Genomic DNA, 8,149 nt, shown 5'->3' with positions numbered 1-8,149 from the left:
CGCTCTTTGTCAGAAATATGAACAATTGATAGAACAGCTATAAAACATGTTTATTTGCATAAAATTTATCAAATATAAAAAATTCAAGTAATATGAATATCTTTGAAATGTAACCACTTGATCTGCAAAACAAAATTTCCTAGCTTGAACACTGTAGGAGGAGTTATTTGTACGATAATGGGCAAAAAAGATTGATCAATTCCAACAGCTGGTATCTTTCGCCAAAATTAATAAAAATAAAAATCCAATATGAAAGATGCACATCTCTAGTATATGTACAATTGATCTGCAAAACCAAAAAACGTCCTATCTTGAAAACTGTAGAATGACTTAATCGTACAATATGGGTAACCTTTTGGCAGCCGCCCACCTAGCTACCCACCCACCCGCCATATTTAGCATTTCAATAATAGGATTTTCCTATGAAAAACCCGTTAAAAAAAACTAGCATGGTCACTATCAAAGCATTAATAACTACCTGTAGCGACAACAGGAATTCCCCAAGGGAATAGTAAGCCAAACAGCGTTTCATGGAGGTCTTGTGCAGAACAAATTGATTCGTGAATGGTGCGATGATTCGTCTGTAGCCGAAGTCGTTTTTGGATTTACAACTTTTATTGCAAAACAGAAGGCAGCATGTGGAGTCGCCCAAGTGGCTCAAAGTAGCTTAAAGACCATCAAAGGTAACGCACATGGCATCTATCAGTCACAGTTCTCAATTTGTGTTACGTCACCAAGTTCAATGATAAAACAATAAAACGTCATGGTAGAGATACAAAAATCCGGAAAGTAAGAATGGAGTCTACAATTATGCACTTGGCTACACACTCCCCAACTTGAGTTAGTAACGTCCCTTGATACTATTATCAAAAAAATATTCGGCGCATCACATATATATGACCAACTTAAATGATACAATTAATCTAAAAAATTAGAATGCAAAAATGTAGACTAGATTTTACATTCAATTACCCAATGCATAAACTACACAAACTACATATTCTACAAAATGTATAAACTACAAAATGCCAAAAAAAAAAAACCAAAACACTACAAAAAGGAAAAATTCCACATAGATCATCTATAGAAGCTGACTTTGGAAGATGGTATGGATTGCTGCGAGTTCCTGCTGTAGTAGGGACGGATCGACGGATTGAGATCTGACTTGGTCTGCGTGATCTCACGGTACAGATTTCATAGTCATCATCTGAACTGTCAGAGTCTTCCCTGTTTTCCTGATTCTTTGTTTCTGGATCACCACATTTGTTATCGGAACTTAATTCTTGTGATCTTGGTAAGGGTTCACTGAATGGTTCCTCTTCTGGAGAACTGACTGGACGGAGGTTCACTCTGTTCACTATCTTCGAGTCACCACAACCATCTATAGGAGCAATCTCGTAAATATATCCATCTTCATTCACGACTCGAAGTACAATAAAGTTCCTCTTCTCCTAAGAATCCTGATTTTTGTTCCTCCAAACTACACCACGATTCCTGACAAGTACAACAGTACCAGGTGACAAGTGTTCACGCACATTAACTTTGATTCTCTTTTCTCTTTCCTCAGCCTGTTCCTCGAGACGTCTTGAGGCGAGTTCATATGCCTCTTTCAGCCTATCCGCATGTGTAGTAACATAAGTTTGTATGGCACCTGATTCCATGTCACTGTCTAAACTCAGGAGAGAATCAATGGGAAGTCGCGGGTGTCTTATGTGCATGAGAAAGAATGGGGTGAATCCAGTTGTCGAATGAGTAGTACAATTGTATGCAAACACAAGTTCTTGTAGATGTTCAGGCCAACGTTTCTTTTGACTTGGTGAAAGAGTCCTTAATAGGTCGTGCAATGTTCGATTGAAGCGTTCACACTGCCCATTTCCCTCCGGGTAATAGGCAGTTGTACGGCTCTTTCTAATGTTGTAAAGTTTGCATAACTCTGATATCAGTAAACTTACAAAATTGCGACCCTGGTCCGAATGAAGCCGTTCTGGGGTGCCATACTTCAGAAACCATTCTCGGACAAGTATCTTAGCTGTCGTTTGTGCCGTTTGGTCACGGGTTGAGACGGCAACAGTAAATTTGGAGAAAACGTCGGTCATTACCAATAAATTCTCCCTCCCACAGCTGAACGTTCCAATACCGTGAAGTCCATAGCCACTATCTGGTTTGGTTTTGATGATAGTCAGTGGCCTAAAGGTGTGTGTACTGGAAGTTGTGGCATCTTAGCTACTCCACATCGCTCACAACTTTTACAGAACAGTGTGATGTCTTTGTACGAGCCAGGCCAGTAAAATCTGCGCTGCACAAGGGTAATAGTTCTCTCAATGCCTTGATGACCTGCTTGATCATGTAGAAGCCTTAGTACCTCTGGTCTTAGGCAATGTGGAAGGAGAAGTTGTCTAAGAAGCCCCTCGTTCGGATCATTTACTTGTCGAAAGAGTACATTATCCACAAGCTTCATACGATCCCATTGTCGCACCATGTCCAGTACTGGTCGAGATTCCTTCTGTCGCTCTGATCTTGTTGGCTTAGATGCAGACTTGAAATATGAGAGAAACCGACCAATGACAGAGTCTTCTTGCTGCATACTTTGGATATCCTCGGTGCTATACTTCGGCAAAGTGTAGATTGCATTACAATCCACAGTCATGTTGCTGTGTTCATTTGAAGTCTGCATAGCTTGTTCTAACATGACCATAGAAACCTTCGCTGTAATCTCTGTTCCTTGTCTGGGTAATCTTGACAGTGCGTCGGCAGCTTGGTTGGTTTTTCCTGTTCTGTACTTGATTTCAAAGTTGTAAATAGCTAGTTGAGCAGCCCATCTCTGTTCCACTGTACCCAGTTTTGATGTACTTTGAAGGTAGCACAGGGGGTTGTTGTCTGTCAAGATCTCGAATTTGGCACCATAGAGGTTGTCTTTAAACTTCTCCGTAACTACCCACTTGACAGCTAAAAGTTCCAGTTTGGCAGAGCTGTAATTGGCATCATTACGCTCAGATCCATGAAAAGTTCTACTAGCATACGCAATGATTCGTCGTCCATTTCTTGATCCTGCATACGAACAGCACCTAATCCCTGTAAGCTTGCATCAGTTTCTAATATGAAAGGACGGGAAAAATCAGCAAATCCAAGCGTCGGACTGGTTGTGAGAACCCTCTTGATTTCTGCAAATGCCTTGTCGCAATCACCATTTCAGTTCTCCTCAACTACTCTGCTTTTCACTTCATTGGTGTTTTTCTGTGCATCATTGCATACAGCTATCAGGTTGTATAAGGGCTTGGCTGTTTGTGCAAATCTACGTGCAAAACGACGATAATAATTCGCAAAACCAAGGAAGGATCTTAAATCCTTGAGAGTTTTTGGTTTCGGCCAATCTTGTACAACTTTTACCATATCTTGTGATGTCGATTCTCCTTTTGCTGATACAGTGTAACCCAGGTATTGTATCTCACCTCGGAAATAGTGGCACTTTGAAGGATTTAGCTAAGTCCGTGTTCTCTTAGCTTGTGAAACAAAGTATTAAGCCTAGAAATGTGTTCATCAATAGTTCTTGAATATATCACAATATCGTCTAGATACACGAGGAGGATCTGAAAAACCAGCTCACTGAAAACATGTTGCATCAGTCTCTGGAAGGTCGCTGGGCTGTTGCAGAGACCGAACGGCATCCTTGTGTACTCAAAAAGGCCAAAAGGTGTCACAAATGCAGTTTTGTGCTGGTCTGTAAGTGACATAGCAATCTGGTGAAAGCCGCTAGCAAGGTCCAAGTACTAAACAGACTGGAACCATGTAGAGCATCTAAGGACTCCTCTATCCTTGGAAGCGGGAAAGCATCTCTTATCGTTTTCTGGTTCAGCTTTCTGTAATCAACACACAGCCTTATAGAGCCATCCTTTTTTCTGACCACAACTATAGGTGAAGTGTATGGGCTTGTGCTTTTTGTTATAATGTTCTTATCCAACAGCGATTGAATGTGTTCTTTCACTTCCTGGGATTGGCTAGGTGGAATTCTCCTATATGGCTGGCACACAGGCTTATCATCAACAGTGTCTATCTTGTGAGTAACAGTCGAAGTGTATCCCATATCCAGATCATGCTGAATGAATATGTCACTATATCTCTTAAAAACATCTTCAATCTTCTTCTTTTGAGTCTCAGTACACCTCAGGTCTGTTGGTAGTAAGGCTGTTAGGTCTAAAGATGTTCCTCCATCTGCAGCGATGTCATTGTGAGGCACAACAGTCTGTTCACAAACATTCGTCTGAACGAACTCGACCTTAGACACTGAACTAGGCTCTAACATACACTCACTCATGAGACCTAATCTAGTCCTCGGTGGTATCCAAATGTCCGTGCTTGTTAAATTAGCGACAGGTACTGCGTACGCTCCTGATCCTTGCTCCACCACAGTGTTTATAATAAGGAGGCTGTCTATTTGAGAGCTTGGTTCAATACAAATAGGTGTCGAAGGAAATTTCCAGTGTTTACGATGTGGACCTCTCACATGTACAAAACGTATAGAGTTTGCTGGAACACACACAGAATCAGTCCCTGCAACTTGTGCAATGCCCTCGAGAGTTGCTGAAGTGTCCTTGAATGCCTTGATCCAATTCTGCATACAATGGTCTGTCTGAATGACTTTGGTGCTGCTGACCCACATCCACTTATCACAAGGTCCTTGCATTCCTTGATGATAATTCATCCCCAAGAGTCCTGGAATTTCTCGCCCTTGTGTATCCTTCACAATCAGAATGCCTCTTTTCTCTAAGCGCAAGTTCACAGGTTGGACGTAGACATCTGCCTCAATGTACCCAACATATGGAATTTCCAAGCCATTTGCTGCGCGTAACTTTAAGTGGCATTCTTGCACAATAGGGATATCACATAGATACTTATTGTAGAAGGACTCGGTGATTGTACTAACCATGGAACCAGTGTCTAAAATACACTCAACAGTCACACCACCATTGCCAATCGTAACAGCAGGACAGTTTCCAACTAACGAGCCTTTCATATGTAGATCACCCCCTATCGTCCGGCTCGCGACGACAGGTTCTTCCCGTTTAAATCCTTGGACAGGTTTGGACAGTTCTTTTTAAAATGTCCTTTCTGATGACACATGTAGCAGGTCTTCTCTTTCTTTCCTTGCTTTAACTGTTGGACTTCAAGTCAAAGGTTTGCCATCTCGTGTCGCATCTCAGTCATGCATTTTGTAAGATTATTCTCTTCTGCAGCTTCCGAGTACACGGTGAAGTGTTGTTCCTTACGTTGTCTCTGACGTCAGTCTGGAGTCTCATCCTGATCTCTGGCTAACACAAGTGCTTCCTCCCTAATGTCTGTGAAAGTTATTGTCGGGCGAGCTCGAATGATTTTCTTTAGTTCTCTTTTCAGACACGTATTTGTCACGTTTTCACTCAATTTGTTACGTTATAGCTTGTCTTTATCCGTTACGTAACTATTATACAAACGCAGGACACGGTCAAGTTTCTTCATCAACTTATGCGAAAAGTCTCGTAGTGTCTCTGAGTAATCCTGTTTACACTGGTAGAATTCAGTCATCAGCTCGGAAGTGGTAGCCCTTTCTCCAAACGCATCCTTAAGGATAGTAAGTATTTTTTGCGGAGTATTCTTCTCTGGAGATGCCTTGTAACGTATTTCATCTTTCGCCGGCCCTTCCAAATGACTTATAAGAAAGTCGACTTGCTCTTCTGTAGTTGCTGGGCGGGTCTTCAGTACTTGCTGGAACTCCTCAACGAATTCGTACACACTTGAGTATGCCCCATCCGTTCTCCCAGAAAACTTTTCTAGTTTCCTTTGTTTGGGTTTGGAAACGACCTTCTGTGAAAGTCCTTCTTCTTTTTTCATAACATCCTTCAGTGTTGACTTCAGGGATGACAGTTCCACCTTTAGTTTCTCTTCGTCTCCCATCCTCCACTGCTGCCTTCTGGTACCAATCCAATCCTACCGGCGACGCCAGATGTAGCCGAAGTCGTTTATGGATTTACAACTTTTATTGCAAAACAGAAGGCAGCCTGTGGAGTCGCCCACGTTGCTCAAAGTAGCTTAAAGAGCATCAAAGGTAACGCACATGGCATCTATCAGTCACAGTTCTCAATTTGTGTTACGTCACCAAGTTAAATGATAAAACAATAAAACGTCATGGTAGAGATACAAAAATCCGGAAAGTAAGAATGGAGTCTACAATTTTGCACTTAGCTACACGTCTATAGCTGAATACTCAATGATATGACAAATTCAATTCATTCTAAAAAGTATAATACAACAATTATCAATTTAAACCCAATGTTTAATAACAAAGACGGGAAATTAAACCTTTTATCTACAAAGTATCAGGATTCACTTGTCGAATTTCAACCTAAAGCGACTGCAATGGGTCCGGAACCAACTGACAATTATCTTCAACAATTTCTTTTTTCAATATCTACATACATAACATTTCAGTATTGTAAAGTTCTAATATCATTAGAACGGTATAAGGAAGAAAATAACATCATTAACTCATGATTACAGTACGTTACTGTAAAAAAAACCTTAATCAGAGAAATTTAATTTGCTTACCTAAAGTAACGAATTTGTCAGTAATTTTAAAAGTAAGATTTAATTTGAAATCTAATTGTATTAAATGATAACGTATCAAATTAAAATTGTATCGATTTTAGCTTATATCAATGAGGAACTTGTAACGGGATGGAAGAAATAATGATTGACCAGACCGGGATTCGAACCCGGACCCTTGAATCTCTAGCCAGGTGCGGGGCTCTACCAACAGAGATTTTTAGAGCCAGTCTTCGAAGCGGCCTGACTGTCATACCCCCTCCCCCCCCCCCATTGATCTTCACTCCTGAAGATAATTTTATGGCCTTCCTCGGTCAGACGTTAATCCGTCATTTCCAGGGGTTGGTATGGCACCAGATGTAACTGGACGGAAAAAATGATGACGGACTGACTGGAATTCGAAGCCGGGCCCCCCTGAACCTCTAGTTACGTGTTATGCTCTACCAACTGAGCCATCTGGCGCCGGTATTCAAACGGACCGGACTGTCACGAATTGGTAAATCTACTGCTTTGTCGTAGTCTGCAGTTTCATTCGTGGTTTACGTAGGATCGTGAACATCGAAATGTTATCTTCATCTGTTCCTTCAAGATATCTTCCATATCCACACCAACACCCAACGCCATCAAAAGAGCTCAACACCAATTGTCCCTTCAATGCACGTTTAATGTCAATCTTAGGCTTTTTTATCGTGCCAAGAACTACTAGTCGTACTTCAATCCAATGTTTTTTTTATCGTGCCAAAAGCGACTTAAAGGATGACGTTCACTCAGAATGAAAAAAAATCCACTGATGATAATGAAAAACCAACTATTTTGTGTTATAGACCTTACATGGTAGTGTTATTCTTCACTTTCAAAAAAGGAGGTCAATTTAAGGAAAATCCATAAAATTTTACACTATGATTGAGATTTCTTTATTGTGAAAATAATACAAATTGCTTAACTCTTTAACAAATTAAATACAGTTTATGAATGGTAGTGACATTAAATAAAAACAAAGCATTAAGTTTTCATTAACAATTTTTATAGATATTCTAGTCCGAATTTCCTCTATTAGTGTTCAAATTACTACCCATATTTGATTCAATATAACAAAAAACTGAATGATGATAATGCTAAAACATTTCTAGTATTTAACTAAGTATATTGGCCTTTCTCTGCTGGCATAAAATTTATATGAGGTCAATGATCAAAATTTTGACTTATGGTGTCTTTTATCATTTTTAAGCATTTTCCAATATTTTTGTAATGTGTGCCATACGATTATCTGAACGAAAAAGTAAGATTAAACCAACAGAAAATTATGTTTACTAACACATAAAATCTCAACTTTAGATATTATAGTACCTCCAAAAATTTAGTCGAATTTCCTCTGTTTTGCTAAAAGTCAAACTTTGTCAAAGCCTAATTCCATAAAGTAGTAAAAAATATCGATTGTTATGTCAATAATAATTCATTTCATAAACACTTTTTGTATTTAAAACAAATTTAACTCATGAAATTGAACTTTTTAAAAATCCAGATTTTAGAACTCAAATCCTGAGTAAACAACGTCCTTAAATATTTTTCAATAATT

This window comes from Magallana gigas, chromosome 2, assembly GCF_963853765.1.
Source record: "Magallana gigas chromosome 2, xbMagGiga1.1, whole genome shotgun sequence".
NCBI classification, from domain to species: domain Eukaryota; kingdom Metazoa; phylum Mollusca; class Bivalvia; order Ostreida; family Ostreidae; genus Magallana; species Magallana gigas.
Note: the sequence above shows the minus strand (reverse complement) of the source record.